At 38.8% G+C, this 20,499-nt stretch overlaps 1 protein-coding gene across 5 annotated transcripts in view; it reads left to right on the top strand.

Moving 5' to 3' along the window:
• The window catches only part of Fign (fidgetin, microtubule severing factor), a 123,227-nt gene that overhangs the window by 58,689 nt on the left and 44,039 nt on the right, over positions 1–20,499 (top strand). For 2 of the 5 annotated variants that reach the window (XM_087650816.1, XM_087650815.1), the window contains one exon: positions 8,890–8,947. The gene's annotated coding sequence lies outside the window, so the exon portion shown is untranslated. 5 annotated transcript variants of the gene reach the window in all.

The following is a 20,499-nucleotide window of genomic DNA, read 5'->3' as shown; positions in this document are numbered from 1 at the left end:
TACAGAAGAGGAAAAGGATGAAGCAAAAGCACTCACGCACAAGAACCTATTAGGAACAAAAGAGACGATAGCAAGTCAGCTACTGAGGCTGTGTGGCTCTGTGGATCCTCAGGTCAGCTGACTGATTCTGAGATAGTGATTATCAAGCCTTTGTGAGAATCAGCATCTCCAGGAAGGTCGCTCAAAATTCATCCTTTCAGACTCTTCCTCAGATTTTCTGGCTTAGTAGATGATGGATATTGGATGTCTAACTAGTGCCTCTGTGACATTATTGCTGTTGGGCCAGGAGGCTACTCTTGGAGAACCACTAGCCTGAGGTTTCCAGGCTACATGTAGTCTGCTTCGCAGAGCCTTTCTGCTGAGAGCAACCAGTATTTCTGGTCTGAATCAACAAAATAAATTCAGGAGTCGTCTCTTCATTCAAGCTCAGCAACTGGAAGGGAACAACATTGCAAACAATGAAAAGAAAACAGTATATGAATATTGATTTAGGTCTTTCTATATTCATTTCTACTCATATTACCTTAGATTAGGGGTTCTCAACCTCTGGGTCACAACCCATTTGGGAGTTTGCATTTTAGATATTCTGAATATCCAATATTTTCAATGCCATTGATAACAGTATTAAAGGGTTGCAGTTTTAGGAAGAATGAGGACAACTGCCTTAGGTCATTCATTCAGACAATATGATACTATTCTAACCCAAATGGGACATCAGGAGAAAACAATTGAGACACAAAAGCATCAATGTCTTGACAGTAAATATTCTTCTAAGCTTTAAGGTAAAAACTCTTTTGTAAATAAAGTGTTCGAGGAGAACATGTATTGTAGCCATTTTTGAAGGGTCGTGTTCAGAAGCTATTGTAGATCCATCAGGATTAGTGGATTCTAACCAAAGACTCAGGTTATCCACTTGTCTTAAATGAGCTGACTCTGTGCTCTGCAAATCGCCCTTTAAATACTGCATGCCTCACCTTTCCCACGAGAGGGATCATTGTACTCATACTTTATTTTATTTATTTCTATATTGTTAGACTCTCTGTAAAGAGTAGCTACACTTGGGGCTTATTCCACTCTTTAGAAGGGTACTAAACTAATCTAAAGAACCACGTGGTCATTTCTGAGATCAAATTTTCTGTAGACTTCCTCATTTCTACCTAAAGGTCTGCCTTCATAAACAGTTAACGATTGCCCAACTTTATAGACTATATTTAACAGTTTTCACCAGAGACTCCCAGCCCTTTCCCTCTCAAAACACAACAGTTGCCCACATCAGTCTATGTTTAGGGCCAACTTGACAGTTCTGTTTCTGTGTGCCTTCTGGATAGCAGGCACATGAATGACAGTACAAAACTAAGAACAGCTTTAGGCCAGAATTATATCTGCCCCGGTGCTTTTCTGTTTAAATTCTGGGGAGTGTGAATTCCAGAAATGCATTTCTGGGATGCTACAAATAACAGAAAAAAATATTAGAGGAGGTGTTAGTTTAGCAGCAAATCTTTTAAATAAAAATTTCACTTCACGTATGCAAAAAGTAGATGAAAGAATTAAGTATATTAGCTGGGCAAAAGCAGAAATAATGAAAGCTTCTCCCCCTGCTTGACTCCTAGAGATGCTGAACTTTTAAGGCCTCAGTCTGTTAGGTCACTCAGTTAAATGAATGGTGGAAGGGAAGGGAAGTGAGTACTGAGTGGAAAGTGAGAAAGCCAGGCTTTTTTCATACTGTATTTAGATATACTAAAGGCTATTTGATCATATGACAGATAGTACTATACAGCTAATGAGTCATTGGTTTGTAAAGCAAATAGTTACTTGAGTGCATGAGTAAACTTGGCCAAGATGGGGCTCAAAGCCATGACTAGAAATGTGTACCAAGTCTGAAATTGTGCTCACATCAGAGTTTACTGGACTCCAAACTCTAAGCCTTAAACCAAAGTGCTCTATTGCTCTCAGCACTGCACCATGTGCATGACCACGAAGTTACAATAAACAGAACAGGTGTCATTCCTTCCCCCTGCCCCCAGAAAAAGGTATGTTTCAATTTCCTCTTCGTAAGTTGACATTCTTACTAGATCTTTCATAAATCCCAGGCAATTAAAAGAGGGCTTTAATGAAACTAGCACATGTAATTGGTTGAGTGGCTTTATATCTTTACTCCTTGGGAAACGCACAGTTGCTCTGGACCATTTGCTGAATTGAGCTCGTGCACTGAAATCTAAAGTTAGAGAACCATCTAGGACACACTAGCTCCTTGTCAAGAAGAGACTCAACTGTCACATTCAACTTTCTTTAAGACCCATAGGAGTTGAGTTTGTTTCTTGAGCTTACTTCCTACAGGGACCCCCAAGTCTTACCTCACATTCTTTTTATTTGAAGGTATCCTTAAGTGAACCCATCTTCCAAGGAAGAGGTTTGCAGATACAGTTCTGTGTCTCTGTATTTATGAAATGTTAATTAGCTGCCTACAGCATCTTTACTGATTGAAGCTATTTTTATTTTAAATAGTATCTCTCTGTCACGAGCTGCTTAATTTTAAAAATAGTGTGTGTGTGTGTGTGTGTGTGTGTGTGTGTGTGTGTGTGTATGTATGTATGTGTGCGCATGCGCGTACATATGCACATGTATTTGTGCCACAGCATATGTGTCCTGGGTTGAAAGACAGTTTGCAGGAATCTGTTCCTTCCTTCCACCATGTGGCTTCTGGGTACTGAACTACAGTTTTCATGTTTGGCAAACGCCTCTGCTGCTGATCCAGTTTTTTGGTTCAGCTTCATAATTTTCACCATTTCATACATTCATGTTTTCTAGTCAGCATTTCTAGACAGCTGTGTATTTGCATTTAAACCATATCAATGTATGGTTAAAACGTAATGTAAAATATAGAAAGTACAAAATAAATATACGAAATGAAAAAATATTCGAAAATACAACAGAATGGCAGTGTAAAGAATTTAAAATAGAATTAATACATTTCCTTCAGACCGGCTTAAAAAGCTGCAGCTCCCAATGCTATCAGGCCCATGCATGCTAAATTTAGTGGCCGCCCTAAAGCATAAAGGACTATGTGCACTAATAGGGTAGCGTATACCATTTCAGTTTTTCATAGATTTTTAATTGAAGTACTTCATTCAAAAAATGTCCTCAGCCCATCCCTTTGCATTATACACTGAAAGTTGTAATTGAGCCGTAATTTATGCAAAAGTTCTGAAAAATATCTTAGTAAGTAATTCAAAGATGCCCCCAAATGAAGACAGTAACTGGGGTGTTATCATTACTGCATAGTGGTCATTATCTTCGGTTATCTGTTTGTCAAGTATGTTTTCTAATTCTTATTATGATTGAAGAATGAGAAAGAAGAAAAGAGAAAGGAGATGCTTTGCCCTGGGAACTAATACAATAGATCTTCAGGGACTTCAAAGCAGAACAATTATCTCAGCCACAGGGACGATCCAGTGTCCCTTTGTTAGCCATTTATGACACATGTGCAAGACACTGACATTAATTTAGAACCTAGCATTACTAGTCTTGCCGTGTTGCCAAGAGATTTCTGTCTCAATAATATATTGATTATATTATTGTAATGAGTTGGCTGATGACTCAGAGTTACAAAGAAGTTGTACTAAATTTATTCGAGGGGGCAATGCTGGAAACTTCAGAATTAATATGAGCGTGTTTCATCCCCCTTTCATGCCCATTTGTACCTACATTATTAATTGATACCACCCCATGCTCTTTAGTGTGAATCAGAATAGGAACTAATTATCTGAAGTTATATTGTTCTTAACACATTTATGGTTGTTTGGGGGAAAAATATATATATACATATACACATATATGTATGTATGTATATCCTTCCCAATGATGTAAACTTGACTCAGTAAAATAATTCTGGGTTTTGGCTATTTTCTCAAAAATGATTCTTGGCTGGTCAGCTTTTGAAATCACTTGGCCAATGCTGGCCCTTCCCTACTAGTCTCAGACAGGTTGTATCCATGGGGTAAACCAATTCATCTCAGGGTGTAAAAACTCTGTGGACCTTTGAGCTCACAGTGTACCTGCTTCCCATTGAATGCTCGTTTGGGAGTATTTTGTTGGCCACAGTCCTTTTTCTTGTATATCGGTCATACTGCCTGTAACACATCTGGTGACACTACCTGCTTGCCTGCAGGAAGCCTGAAATCCGTGGGAACACCATCTTTTCTTTTAAGGGGCAGTCCATTATGAAAACTGATATTCTTTTCTATCTGGGCTCCCTCTTCCACTGTTGTCTCCTATTCATAATCCCCTCCCACTGAGCTCCGTACTGGATAGCTGCCAGTGGCCGAGGGCAGAGGAACTGATGATGCCAGCCAGCTAGCTGAGTTCACATGCCATGTCTGGAGCACTCACAGCGACTGGGTGTGTTGCCTCCGAAGCAATCACAAACCGGTGCGTCCTGTCTTATGAAAGAGTAAAATGATGCCTGCCAGTCCTTCCAGCAGGAGTGATGCTGTGAGTCATCACATTCTACAGCCGTTCCCATTCCGGGCTGATCTTGATGTTATGGTTGGTTAAGTATTATTGATGAAGTAATCATGTTCCTAAAATAACCCAATTACATCTGTTAAAAAGGTTTCGTGAAAAATAAACAGACCATCTTATCATGAAGGCTTGCAAGAAGGCAGAGGTAGTCAAGTGTTTTCCACATTTGTTTGACTGTATTGTGCACACATTCCTTTTGCACACATATCAGGTCATGTGCTTACTATAACTGGGGGAAGGTAGTAAGTAGCTGAAATTACTTAATGCATAATAAAAGATTATGGACAAATTTTAAAAACTAGGGACTTACATTTTATCAATAAGCTAAATAGTAATGAGAGAAGAGAGACATATAAAGCAATTAAAATTGAATATGAGGCAATTTAAATACAAATAGGCAGGAATGGACTCTTGTGCTGTGTGTGCTCAGCTCTCAGTGTGATTTATTTGGTGACAACACTGTACTATACACTCAGGAGTAATGGTAATTGGGTAATTATTTTTAACTTTTTGGCAGGGGCTTCTATGTTGCTAGACTTCTGTTTTTTTTATTCTAAAGAATGAATATCCATTTAAAAGACACTTCTTACTCTATGATTTCCACAAGAAAAAAAATCACAAGTCTCATTGCGTGTGGCAGGAATAACATTTTATCTTGTTAGTAGTTGACGTGATTCGTTGTGGCAGAAAAAAATTAAAAGGGATCACATTTATTTTAGTATCATTATAAAATTATTGTGGTGTACCCAAGCAAATCACTCTAGTTTTGTTAAGGCTAAAATCTGCTGTCCGCTAGAATTACTGTCTTTTTTGCATAATTAAGAAAACACCAATTATGAGATATTCACTCACAGTTTTAGATCTTCTGTTCCTTCATAAAATATTTGAACATAGGGCTATGGAGATAACTCAAGAGGTCTAAGTGCTTGCTGGGCAGGTATGAAGAACCCACGTCAACTACTCAATAGCCACATAAAATTCAGATGAACGGAATTCTCATCACTCCCACGGGAGTGCGGAGACATCTCTAGATGCTTGAAAATCAGCTTGCCAGCGATACTCAGGGAAAATACATATCGTCTCAAACAAGGTAGAAGACTAGGACCCACAAGCCAAGGCTGCCCTCTGACCTTCACACATGTGTCATATCCCATGTTCCCATATTCATACACACAGGTGCACACATGTACACATGCAAGTACATGCATACGCATGGCTCATGTGCACGCACACATCACAGTTTAACAACTGAACAGCTTTTGCTTCTGTCGGAATGAGTGTCATGCTGGATGTACTTGCATGCACATGAGATAGGAGCAAGGTAATTGCCATGAATTGCAGACAAGCCTGGACTACATGGAGAGGTTAAGCACAACTTTGACTACATGATAAAATTCTCTCTCAACGTGAATATAAATACTTCCCTCTATAATAGTAGTGTATGTGTTGAGCTTAAGTTAATCATAGGTGTCCTTAGCAATTAGGAAAAAAAAAGAAACATTTTTGTCACAAAGGAAGTGGAGGTAGTCATCATGATGTACATAGTAGTTTTCTTGGGTGTTTACACAGCACTGTACAATTTGTTAAGTCTTTTATATCTCTTTGCAAGAGTGCCAGAATGATCTGAGGTACAACGTTTGTAAAAGAAAGGAAGGAAGAAAAAAGGGAAGGAAGAAAGAAAGAAGACGTTTTACTCAGCTATGCTTTGAGTGATGGTTTGATTATAGAATGCCCCATTTCCTTTTACCTTCAATCTACAAAGTTTAAAGTGGATTTCTTTCCAACCCATAAATATAACAATTAGAGCTTCATTTAGATGATAACATGTATAGAGTCAAATGCATATTTCATACTTGTATGAGGGGGTAGCTATCCATGGATATCATTATAGTGATCGGCATGCCTGCTTATTTCTAGGTGACTGAAGTGGATGCTTTGATGTTGTGAGAGATTTGGGTATACATTTTTGAGTGTTTTTATTTATTTATTTTTTGCCAGTCTTAATTTCAGCATCAAAATGTAAATACATAAAAGGAGAGGCTAAGTTGACTAAAACTCAAAGCAGAAGGAACGGGTGGACCTCCATCTAAAAATCAACAACATAGTGATGGGCGCCAGCATGAGTGCCCATGTCTATTTACAATCCCCATCCCCACCCCCCAAAAATGAAATTTGTAAGAAGATGGCCTCTTTTCCTTTAATTACTAGAAATGATATTTACTCCTTTGTCAACTATGCCATTATGAAGTCCTTCTGAAATACACCCTAATATCTTCTGAATTTTGCTTCTTTTAGGCTTTCTTTAACCAAGGATGGGAGGAAAAACAATTTTATTAGCATAGAGTCATCTCTTAGGAAGAACAGGGATTGAAGTTAAGTCTGAGTTTCATGCTTTCATTTCCCCCAAGTGCCTGTGATCAAAGAAATGATGTGCAAGAAGTGGAATAGGTTATCTCATGGAAGCTTTAGGCAAAGTTCAAGGAAGTTTACCATTGCCTCCTCCTATATGAACATTGTCCTTTTAGGCCTGGTGATCATCTCCTGGCACTCTCTGTTTTTACTTTTAGTTTTCCATAGCCTGATGGGACAGTCATTTCCAGTTGTTCTCCTGTCTCCACCAAGCTTGCTAGCACACCTCCCAAGGTTCGATAACTCTGCACTTTCTTTACTGCTTTTACACAAACACAGAGCATCTGTAATTACATTTATTTATGATTTTTCCTCTCAAATTAGTTATATCCTATACCTGATTATGTATTTACTTTACGTGGCTGTCCAGCTGGTGTTTTTGAAATGAAGAGTCGGTTGAATAACTTTATTTAGTCTTACACATACATTATTTCCCCAGACTCTTGCTTCAGAATTTATAACATTGATGTCCGCAATCAGCAAGCTTTCTGAGAAGATCTTTGCCACTCAGTATGAGCCTCTGTTAATCCATTTCAGCAGCAACTACTCAGTGTGTCACTAATTGGTAGAGAGAAGCCCTTTCTGACCAGTGGAATTGTGCAGATAGCCATACCCACTTCCCTCACTGTTTGATCATCCCTGTCTAATTCTTGGAACAGACTACATCTTATCCTTACCAGATACTTTTCTTGTATGTTATGTGCAAAGGTTTTCTGGTTTTGATTGGTTTGGTTTTTGTGGTTCTTTCCTTGAATTGTGTGAGAGTTCGAATAAAATCAGTGTTAAGTACACGGGGTCCTGCTTGATTGTTAATCCAGCCATTCATAATCATAAACACATATCAAGGATCTTCTATCTTCTGGGATCTGTGCTAGACCAGGAGAGATGATTAAAGTGCACATCTTGCTCTCCAATGATCACAGTCTTGAAATGGGGGAAGGTAAATAAACAATTAAGTATAGCATGCCCTCAAAACCAGATGAGGCTGTGATTAAGTCTAAGGGGAATGTCGAGTTGGAGGAAACTTAGTGGATTCAAGATTTACTCGGGCTTTAAAAGATGAATGGGATTTTCCAGGTAAACACTAGGAAAGTAACAGGGATTTCCAGATGGAGATACTAACATATGTCAAGGCACAGTGGTGCGCAGTACCTCGGGAATATCTGCAAATATTTGTTCTGTCAGGAGTGTGGAATGTGAGTGGAGAAAGGAGAGACTGGAGCTGGAATGATGGGTAATAAGAGCCTGGTGTTTGCTATTAGGAAGCCTAGACCATCTGTCCTGGGAAAACTAGTAAATGCATAGTTGCTTTGCAGGTGGAAATGGTTTATGTTTTTTAGAATAGAAAGATGTTTTGACTTAAAGATATGGAGGTGAATTGGAAAGCAATGGGAAAAGCAACGATGAAAACTTGAATGGTGTAAAACATGGGACTAAAGGAAAGAAAACAGAGTAGGGAACGAAGTCAGAGGGGAACTTTGTATTATCGAGTCTGTATGAATGAGAAATGGTTCAGCATGCAGATGAACTAGAAAGGATGATGCCAGGGTTACTATTTCTGGACCTTGGGCCTCTGGAGTAACTCTAACCAAAAATAGAGGACGAAGAAAGAAGAACAGGTTCAGAGGGTGTAGCAGTCAGTTAATAAACAGATTGTGTACTAAGTGGGTTTGTTTAGCAAGCCACTGTGCTTGAAAATACATGTTTTTAGTTCGTGGGTTTTGTTCGATTTCGTTTATTTATTTTTGCCTGGTTTTAAGTGGATTTTGTTTCAGAGTCAAGTTGGATCATTTATAACAATTCAACAGAAATATGAACTATCAGAATCTCTATTGTTTTTTCCACTAACTCTTCTATGGTTTTTTGTACCGTAAATTCAGCCATTCTGGTACCACACTTGCTGTATCTTCAAAATTACCTTCATACTTTTAACCTTTCCAAATGTATCTTGTATTCCAGGTCCCAGGTCTTTATATATGGACACAAAGAATGATAGAATTCTAGGTCTTGGGAGGAGGTAGGTAATTCAAACTTATCCCTTACTCCTCATTCATCTGAGTCAGCAGACGGGATGGGTTTATGGTTTTGCTGACAATGGAGCAGTGAGTTAATGCTGGAATAGTCACTGAACTTAGAATTTGTACTAATTAATTTTGACATACCACTGAACGTACAGTCCATAGTTCCCCCGGTTCTCGTTCTTCTTTGGTCCTAAAAGCCATGTAACGTTGGGCATTTTGAAAAGACAGGTCGTCTTTTGTTGACTCTTCCCTCAGTGTATAAAATTGTACAGCATAGGAGTAGGCTTGGTTAAGGGAGAGGACAAAAGGCAGTGCCTTCTGACTGGGGTCCTTTGCAGGAGTTAGCCTGAGTAAATCTATCCCTTGGTTATGCGCTATAGTGACTTGATCTTTCCTTGGAGACACCCAGCCCTTACTCTTTCCCGCATTCATATTCTTTCTATTAAACTCAGATTTCAAAACCAGAAGCAGACAGAGTAAAATGGTTGTAAAGCAAGAGGGTCAGCTACATTTCTCACATATTTGCACATCCGAGGGTTTCAACCAAACAAAATGAGTGTTCATTGCTGATTCATGTTTTGATTTAGGGTCCCGAATCCTTTTCTACCTCAGTCATGTGATATGCACCATGGTGGCTTTCATCATATAATGCATTCTGGTCTCCCCTAAATCCTAAAGCACTTTATAAAAGTAAAACCATAGGTCTCATCTTTCTGATGAAGAGAGCAAGGCATAGAGAGATTTTACAAAGTGATACAACAAATAAAGGAGGAGAAAGAATCCAGGACCATTTTTTTCCACTCTGCATTAAATGATACTCTCTCTTATGCTTTTCTGTTGTCAAAAGCCCTCTCTACATTCTGTATTGTTGGGTCATCATCTCCTATAGTTTGCACAATATGGTGTATTATGGATTGCTCACAAAGCAGCCGATATGAATTCTTTATAATGGATTTGTTCTTTTCAATATTTTTTTGTCATCTTTGGGCTTAATAGAAATAGTTCAGCATGTTATATTGTGTGATCTGTTCCTAAATAGATAAAAGATTCCTGTGTTTTGAAGGAAACATTCATATTGGTTCGTTTGCTGCATGGCCTGCAGGAATGTTAGTCTGCAGAAACAACTGTTTCCTGACAAAAATCTTCCTTGACTCCCTTAGAAACTCGTATTTCAACAGGAAAATAAAGAAAGGTAATCTATAAATGATTAGAACACAAAGTCTTGAAGTATGTTTTCCATCCCTCAGACAGCCGTGGAAGATGGGGAGACAAAAAGGTTTCTCCCCGTCCTTCCTTGTAGAATGGCTCTCCCTTAATTTCCTTCCAAGACCTTCAGCTACGCAAATGTGAGTGAAGGCATTTTCTCCCCGTACGCAGCCCCTGACTTTCCCTGAGCCACCAGCATAACCGCAGTAGAAAGAAAGCATTCTTCTGCAAGAAATGAAACACCAGTGTCCAAAATGTGCAAAACACTGTGAAATTGGAAGCGTGTCCCTGGAAAATAATAGTTACGAAAAAAAATAATAAGTGGCAACTCTGAACAATCTCTTGGCAAATAATCAATTATCTTCAGAATTACTATACAAATTTACAGTATGTTTTGCTGGCCCATTGGGGAACATGGGAGCTGGTCACTTGAGATAGAGGGCCGGTTGCAGTTTGTTTCCAGGTTGCCTCCAAATTAACAGCCACTGGCCTGTGAGCTGGCATGATGCAATCTCAGAGCTCACAGAATCAAAGCATTGAACTGACTAGAAATACTAAACGCATTCCAGCAGAAATCCGTGGCTTGTTGCATTTTGTAGTTACAGGGTTGGCTTACAGAGCTTAATTCTTAAACCTGGGGAAACAGCTAAGCTTGTCCAGGTGTGCTGGGGGCAACACTATGGATCCACGTTGAATTTGTTTGGCCTCCTGACAGATTTCGAGGGGTGTAAAGAAAGGAAGAAAATGACAAGAAATAATTGTTTTCATACTGACCGTCCATATAGATAAATCTGTGGAAATTTAGATTGCTTTGCAAGAATACCTATGATTAAAAAAATCAGTGGTTCCGTGATTTTTTTTCTGCCTGTAACAATTTAAATGAATCATATAACTAAATTTCATATTATAGCTTTTTTAGAACATTATGGAAATGTGGACCTATGGGGATATATGAAAATACTCAGAATCTGTCCAGCTGGAAGTGCAGTGCAGGGGAGACAGTCTGTGAGCCTAGCTGACTGAAAAGGTGTAAAGGAGGCAATTCAAGAGGCCTCTTCTGTTTTTACTGCTACCATTTTTAAGGGGGGCAACACTTGCCATCATAAAAACCGAACTAGAGTTAGAAGTGCACTTAATATACTGCCCGGGAGAAACATTCCTTTCGTTAGTAAGGCCTACTTTATCATTTCTTCACCAAGTTACGCCTCGAGAATCCTCTAGTGCACACAGATGTGTATATCCCTTGGTGTGATTTCAACTGTTTGGCAGATGAGAAGTATGTGGTGATTATCAAGATGTAGGATTTTCCAAGTCATAAGCTACTTTATCAAAGAGAGAGAGCGAGAGAGAGAGAGAGAGAGAGGGAGAGAGAGAGAGAGAGAGAGAGAGAGAGAGAGAGAGAGAGAGAGAGAGAGCAAAGCTCACTTATTTGTCTCCCTTCCTGTTAAGGTGATCAGTGTGCCCTGGCTCAGTGCTTGAGAGCACGTGTGGCCTCTGTAGAACACCCATGTTGTTACTTAGGTTCCAAGGGACCTCACAACCTCTTCTGACCTCTCAGGCAGCAGGCACACACAGGGAGCACATACATACATGTAGGTAAACACTGATACACATAAAACAGATATCAATAAATCTTTTTTAAAAATCTCATTAAAGTTACAGATACATATGAATGCATATTCACACCAAAAAGAGGACAAAGGAGAAAATAATTCATGTGGAATTTAGTTCTCACCCTTCTCTCTCCTGTTTTATCCAACTTCAGAGGGTCCTCTTTACCAATAGCATGGCAGTTCCTTTTGTGTCCCTTTCTCTACTTTCCTGGGTTCCTGTGAATGGCACCACACTAGACACACAGTTTTGACGACTGCCTTCATCCTGCCAAAATCACAAGTCAGACTGACTAGCCAGTCCACTAGAGGTGAAAATTTTCCCTGGGTGAATTCGTTGTAATGTGAATATTGTATTTAGTTTAGCTTGACTTGGCTCTTTCTCAACTTAGGAAGAATTGAATATTCTCTGTATCTCGTAGGCATTATTAATTGATGTGTTGTCAGCACTTCCATAAATATTTCTAGACTGCCGTGATTTCGCTGCACTGGGACGCCTCCTGACTCTGTAGCACATTCTGCACCTATGAGATCAGACACCATCAGTGAGAAGGGACTGAGCCAACCTGTGCATCAGTTCAATCCCGCTCCAATTACATTGTGCCGCAATGAATGCTGTTATGAATATTTACAATAATATGGCACCAAAGAATCATTTAGACTACTCAGAGTTCTTAAGAGAACCAATAAATCTTTGAAAAGGGAGTTGACTCTTTTCACATAATCAGATTAAAAATTGCGACAAGTCAATTTTTCTGTAATCCCTTTTGAAAGCGTGTTACATTTCCTCTCTGCTCCATTGGAAATTTTCTTACCCATTAGTACATTAGAGTTGCATTTATGCCTACTGCTGTTTTTTTTTCTTAGTTTTTAAATGCCATGACTAAAATTTGAGTTTTAGCATTGTCCACACTATGATAAACCCCAGATACTGCAAGAACACAATCTCAGCTAATTTGGGGAAAACAAAAAGAGGCCATTGTATTTGTGACAATGAACAATGGGTATCTAATTATCATCTCCACAAAGGCTTTAACTGGTTAGCCTCTTCTTTCCCACAAGTCATTGCATTTCTAGTTCTTCATAGTATTAATCAGGACTCTTCAGAAACCCACTGAGATTCTCTTCTCAGTTAACCTGAGAAATGGGTTTTCAATGAATCAGACACCTGGATCCAGTCAGTCTCAGCTGATTTCCTAGACCTCCCAAGGATGCTGTCTCCGTAGGAATGTCTCACCCTACTTCCACCACAGCAGGGTATAGGGTTTCTTCTGCATATGGGAGTAACTATGGTAACTGAGAATGCTTTGGGTGTTTCTGAGGCCAAAATTTCTGAGTATCTCAGGTGGCAATTGAGATAAATATATTAATTTGCCTCAAATTGTTGTGAATGGTGACACTTCCTCTAAATATTTCCTATTTTTGTGTTATAATCATTTTCCTTCTCTTGTTTCCTTGTTTTTCTCCCAAGTGTCAACCTGAGCAAATTATATCTTATTCTCTTTGTAAAGATTATGTTTTTGTAATCATCACAGAATATACGACTAGTCCAAACAGGAAAAAAAGATAATGAAGTTAAAGCATTGGACCCAGGGGTGGAGGTTCTTTGTGGCTCTGTAGCAAGGCCGTTTTGATTCCTTCCCTGCTGTGAAATATGTTGGCCACTGAGACTTGCTGGCTCAAGGACACACAGAACAACGTAATCAAGTGTGAAAGAATTGATGCTTGTAGCAAGTGTTCCTTCACTCTCTACTCACTGATAGTATCTGAGGACTTGAGACAGAAAATATGGGGAGCGATTTCCTAAGAAGATCTGTTAATAACTTCACTATACCCATGTGCCCTCGAGACCAGACCCTTTGGATTGACCTGCTGGGTCTTAGCACTCGTCCTTGCCATAGAGGTGAACTTTCTGCCGACAGAACTATGAGATGCCTAAGGACTGCTGCTACGTATTATGAAAAGACAAAACCTAATACCACTAGCAATGTCCTTCCTAAGACTATCCCAGGAATATCTATTCAGCAGAGGACACACTTACTCCTTCTAAAAACAGTATTGTGATTATTTGGGGGGGGGATTTCTAATGCTGATGACATCTAGTCCATCTTCCTCTTTCTCTAACTTTCTTGTTTAAAAACCACTAGATGAGGTAAATGGTGCTACAGCTCTCGCAGCAAGTGCATTTGTGTTAAACCTTGGAAGCTCAGCCTGAACGACAGGTTACACATCATCCCTAAGTTTCAAATCACACAATGACTTTATGAACATATATTGTTTTCAGAATCTTCAACTGACTACAATCTGACTCCCCCATCCTTTGCATGTTTGTGAAATCTTTTCACTAGGTAGGAATGGTTTTCCTTGGGCTTGTCTTTCCTAAAATGCCTAAGGGACTCTGCTTCCCTCTTACCGTTGTGTCTGCCTTAGAAGATTTCATTTGTTCATGTGCAGGCTTCTGTTAATTAGCAACATTTTCTGTCTTATTTGACTGATGTAGAATTTTTGAATTGTCAGCTTTACACAAGAATCTTGTCAGGTTCATTTCCTGTGTCTCAGTAAGTCTCGCTGTCAGTCTCTGTCTCTGGGTCTCTGTGTTCCTATGTCTGTGTCTGTCTCTCTTTTTGCACACATGCACGCACGTGTGTATGTGTGTGTGTGTGCGTGCGTGCGTGCGTGTGTGTGTGTGTGTGTGTGTGTGTGTGTGTGTGTGTGCGCGCGCGCGTGTGGGTGTCTGCCTGCCATCCTGATCCTTAACCTCTTCCCAGGGCTGTAAGACAATGTCTCTTATGGCACACTCTATGCATTGTATCACTAGTTTTCATTGAAAGTCATTACTGCCTGTTTTCAGGCCAGTATTTTGCTACTTCAAGAATGATTTGTATTATCTGTGCTAATTAGATGTGTTGAAAGCAACAAAGTCCGTTACAGCGGAGTTCTGTGGTGGTTTCAAACTGGAACGAATAAAATGTTGTGGACTAAGAGAAAAGCAGACTCCACATGAAACTAGCTTTAGATTCTGTCTTTATGAGGACTATTTCTTCTTTCTGGAAGTTTCTCTCCCTTCATCATCATAAGGAATGAGAGGTGCATTTGCAGCCCATTTGTGTGTTTTCCTCTTCCCTGCTGGAGTGGGGTCCAGTAAAAGTCAGATTCTGTGACGAGACAAAAGGAAAATACAGGTTTCTTATTGTTTGCTTTCAGCCTATTGGACTTTTAAAGATGGCTTTCTATTTTCCATTTACAGCATATATCTGCTTATCCATATATACCTTCAGATCAATAAAGAGCAGATATTAAAAGTATCTGTAGTAGGCAACAGCTGGAATCACGCCAAGTACCTTTACATTTTAAATTCTTCTTAGGCTCGAAAGGCAGATGAGGCTAACTTCCCTTTGGACTCAGCAGGCCAGTTTTACTCTGCTAAGGGCACTGCTATTTTAAAAAGCAGCGCTTGACAATCTAACTCCAGCAAGCATCCCTACCTGTGAAATAGTACAGAGGGGCCGGCCTGCTTCCTTATTGATGAAAGAGTCAGAAATAATGCCCAATAGTAGCAATTTTAATGATTTTGTAGTTTAGCTTCTGACACCTCAGTAGATTTCAAACCCAAACATGCTCGGCATAGCTCGTGCCCCAGTTTTTCTCATTGGGGAGGTGGAGACAGCTTATTCTATTCAGACACGGCACACAACAGAAGTTGAGCCTGAAGAACCCCTACAGGATTGGAGCATGACTTTGTGAACTACAACTGAGGATTTGTTCTAAATCCTAACTACCCTGAGCAGACCTGCAACCCTTTCGAGTTTTATTCTTTCATGGGTTGCTTTCCTGTTCTTCTCTCATGATTGTATTACAAGCAGAAGTTTCACTTCCAGTCTGGCTTTGGCTTAGTGTGACATATCCTATGTCCTAACACTCTCTGAAAGCCCTGGCTATCTGTGACTCTTGATAGGTAATGAGCAGTATGTGGTAATCATGTTATCAGCATCAAGAATGAAGTTAAAATTGTATCTCTCTCCAAGTCGGATATCTCTAGGGGCTAAAAGTCAGCAGCTAGGGAGTAATATATATTCAGGAGGTAATAAACTTATTTACTTTGTACACAAACAGACTTGGGAGTTATGTATGCTTGCCAATGCTAGTAGTGATGCGCTTGATGACTTGAACAAAGAACTCAGCTCACTCCCAATCTGAGTCATTTGATTCAAAATAGCGTTCTCAACTGTGATAGGATATGAATGACTAAAGGACTCATTACAAAAGGTCTTGAAGAAAGAAACAGTCCTTAGCTCAAGCCACTTATGCTGTGAGTGCCTCCGGAATATTAGTGGAACCCAAAATGCCTTTCCTGCCTGCAGTGTTTTGAGAAGGGACTGATCTTTGCAAACACAGATCTGGACATGGGGTTTTGTGTGTCGTCGTGGCTGTTTCATTATAGAAGGCATTACAACCATTCACAGTTAAAGAACATCTTTATCTCTGAGTCACTGAGATATCTGTGGAAGAAAGAGCATCAGTCTCAAGGCCCTGGAACCCAACCTGTTTTCCAATACAGCTTACGAAAATGGCTTTTTAACTAATGAATTATAGAGATGTGGTTATTTTCTCAGTGCAGTGTAAAGAAACAATTAGTGATGAAGGCTGTTGGTCAGAACACTGGTAGAGACTGAGAGTGTGGAGTGGGCTTGGCATGTGTGATGTTTCCAAATGTGCCTACGGTTTGTCAACTGAAAACCCAACACGTTATTGTCTTCTCTGGTTACACCTTTTATCACAGAATCTAGAAATAATTTGATAGCATGTGAACTTGTATCTTGTCTCTATCATCGGATTTTCCTTTATTTATTTATTTTATTTTTTTAATCTCTGATAGTTGCTTGAAAGAAGAGATTCACTAAATAGATGACTAGGAGTCATGTGGGCTACCAACCACATCCAAACTCACTTTGTCAAATGTGAGCACACATGCGCCTACTAGTAAATTAATAAAATATCCCCAAGTTACTGTTTACTTTTTTTTCATTTTAAAATAGGATGACAAAATTTGAGAACCTATTTAAAAAAATAACAAAACAAAACAAAAAAAACCTGTAGAATGCACTACTCGTGCTTTTGAGCATAAGTGGAATTCTGACTCGTATGTCAGCATCTTCATCAGTAATGCCTAGCACCCCCCCAAACTTCACACCCAGTCAGTAGGTTCTTCTTGCCCATAAACAATTAGAATTTAGAAGATACTTTCGATGAATCTGCTTCCGAACACAAATGCTGATTTAGGGTGCAGAATTTCAATCACTGTAGTAGTTGGAGAAAGGGATTGAAATCAGCGTGGAGAGGAGGAAGAGGTTCCACTAACGAAGCTCTACAGGAAAGCTCCCGTTTTCCATCTCTCTCTAAATCCTCAAGATTATTGCGGGGTCAAGTGCCTCGCCTATTCAGAGTGAGCCCCCTGGAGCACTGCACTGTTCAGATTTTTCTTCATTTCCTATTAATACTTGGCTCTGGCTCGACAGACATTTATGCAAACCTAAGTCCATAATCAGGGATTATTTGGCTGACATTAGACAAGAGCCATAAAGAAAAAAAAATTCCAAAGCTCTTTGTTATTGTTAAAATACGAGAAATAGGCAAAAGTGATCGGAAACTATATTTGAATTCTTGCAAAATAATTAAATTTCTGTAGCCACAATCCCTCCCACTCCCATTTCACTTTGGGAACATACACAGGGCTTAATTGGTGAAGGGTTTGAATTACCTTGGATAGATTGAGATCATATGAATATTTTAAAATCGAGTACTTTAAATAGATAACATTTTGACACAAAGCATCAGCCAATCATACTTTGAAATATTAATACTAGTGTTTTGGTGTAATCAATAAATCACAAATAAACTAAAACTAGTATCTGACTCTAGAAAAAGATGATGCACAATTTTGTTTTTAACATAGGCAATAGTAGATGAAAAGTCAAGTAAAGCAAATATTTGGTTTGATATTAAAACAACAGATTTTTCTTTTCCTTTTAAAAGTTGTTTCGTTATCTGTTAGTAAGGCAACATTTTAACAGAGGGAAGCACACAGAGCTTCCTAGAACCTTCGATACACAGTGAGGGCTTACCATGTGCCGGGTATTGAGCATTCCATATATTAGCTCACTTAACCTTCACAACAGCCTATAGTGTGGTAGGTACCACTTTGGAGATGGGAAAATCGGGGGCCAGAGAGATGAATTAAGTCACCAGAAGTCAGAAGACAACTAGTGGTGGGGTCAAAGTTTGGAGTCTAAAATCTGCCTCCAAAATATCTCTTGATTACAATCACGATGCATTGTGACAAACTTTAAGCGTCCATTGAATGAAGGCATGGGACTGAGTGAACATTTCGCACTAGTTGTCCCCACCTTCGGGCTTCCAGAAGCTGTCCTGGAGTGGAGTGAGAGGTGTTTGCCAGATCTGGGTTGCTGTCCACTTGAGGTCGTTAGAGGAGGTCTTTGAACGAGTTTATGTCTCCATGGGTCATTTTTGAAGCCATTCTTCCATATAAATATTTAATACATTAAAGTTTATTTTGGAATTAGGCACCTTTGTTTACTTCCCATAACATTCTTTTCAAATCAATGCGTGTTCATTTAATACGAGCATCTAATAAAAATAATGTGCCAGAGGAAGAATCGGCGATCAAAATATAGTACTGGTCAAGTCTTGCACATCACTGGTGTTTGCTACTTCATTTCTCCAAAATTCCGTTTTCCAACCTCTAAAAAGCAATGTGCCTGAAACTGATAGGGTTTCTGTAAGTGGGAACAAATAAGTTGTACTCAGCGAATATAGAAATGATAGCTTATAGAAATTTAAAATTACTGTATTAGTGGGGCCCAGGAATGAGAATTTAATACTTTTTTTTATTCTCTCTTAAGCAAGCCACATTAAGTGAACTTCTTAAGGGGAGTATATACTAATTAGCCTAAACAAGTATTTTTTTTAACCATGTAAATGTTTAAACTGAGATATTATACAGCTGCTCATGTTTGGATGAGTATATTTACATATAAGTAACGTGAGAAGAGTCAAATTATCTTATTTTGTAGAAAAAAAACTATATTACAATTGTATGGGGGAAATTCTACTTAAGCAACGTGCTAATTTTCAGTGTGCATTCTAAACACTTTCCATCTGGCGGCAGTCTGTTTGCTAATGGGTATGTTTCTGTCGTCCTCTTCGCTTTTCTTGCATCGCCTTCTCTGAATTGCCTGACACTAAGTGATCTAAATTTTTAAATACAGGCAGAAAAGCTGTTATTTTTTATTTAGCTTTTACCGTGTAATGGAATTTGTGACAAGCTTATTTGCTAGAATGTTATTTTATATCTTGATTGGTGTTCTTTGCAAAGGACACCAAGCTATGTGCTCTAAATGGGATGTGAGCTGTGAATAGGGGAGGGTGAGAGTAGGCAGATGACCTCCGTTCAAACACAGCCAAGTCGTCATTACCAAAGATTTTGGGCAATTTGAACTGCTTAACTGGAAGCATGACAATAGTAATTGTGGGTGTCTGAGAAGAGTAACGGAGTTTGCTCAATGAGTAGCTGGAGTTCTCCTTAAAGAAGTGTATATCACAAGGCATATATTTTTCTTGAATTAAATTGGCATTTGGGAAACATCTGGGCACCTCTGGCTCCTGTCTTAACCACTAACAATAACATGATCTATCATTGCACGTCATCAATCTGTTTGTCTACACCATAAGCACTTACTATCAGAAGCCTTTTATCAACCAGACCAGAAAGAACTGAGCGACAGTATTGTCACTGGCTGTTTGAGACCAACGGTCACCAGCCGAGGGCCAATGGTATACCCTTTCTTTAGCCAATGTTAGCTTTAATTTTAAAGGAGTACCTTTATTGTTGCATACAGAACATAAAAACTGGCAGACTCTTTAGGGAACCTTTGTCAGGCACTCCCTTAACCTTATTACCCTTCTGCAACCATGGTAAATTTCCCAAATACTGGTCATTGAACAATAGATATTTTTGTTTCGAAACTAAGTCAAATTATAACCATCAATTAAAAAGTAGTAAGGAAACCAAAGACTTTTTATTCTTTGCCAAAATATAATTAACTCCAATGTCTGTATATCCTTTGAGGGGTTGATATTGTCTTGATTTCCACTGAGCCCAACATAAAAATTCAGTTGACTATCCTGGACACTTAGAGTTTTATAGGGCAAAAACTATTTCCATAGCTCCTGTCTTAAAATAACAAAATAAAATCCACACTGGTAGAGACTTAAACTCAAAATTTTGTAATCTGTTACTTACCTATCTGATACAGCTAGGCACCCAAACATGGAATTTTATTTTGCAACCCCGACTTCCTTTCTAAAGCCTGTGTATTTTACTCATAGGAAAACTTTTCAGTTCTTACTCTCAGATCATTTTTTTCCTTTGTAAAAGGAAAAAAATTTTAAATACAGGCAGAAAAGCTGTTATTTTTTATTTAGCTTTTGCTAAATAAATTTGCTAGCTTGGTTGACCAGGTTTTTATGCCTTCTAAAAACAAGACTTGGCTACCAACAAGGGAGACAAAATATGAAATACGTAATATATGAAAATCATATAGAAGATTTTAAAATACACAAATAGTACCTAATGTAACATATGTAATATCTATGCTATATATATATATATATATATATGTATATATATATATATATGAGCATAGCATATTCGA

The sequence above is a fragment of the Rattus norvegicus genome, chromosome 3, assembly GCF_021556685.1.
Source record: "Rattus norvegicus strain SHRSP/BbbUtx chromosome 3, alternate assembly SHRSP_T2T, whole genome shotgun sequence".
Taxonomy (NCBI): Eukaryota; Metazoa; Chordata; class Mammalia; order Rodentia; family Muridae; genus Rattus; species Rattus norvegicus.
This window is presented reverse-complemented; position numbering and strand designations above follow the sequence as displayed.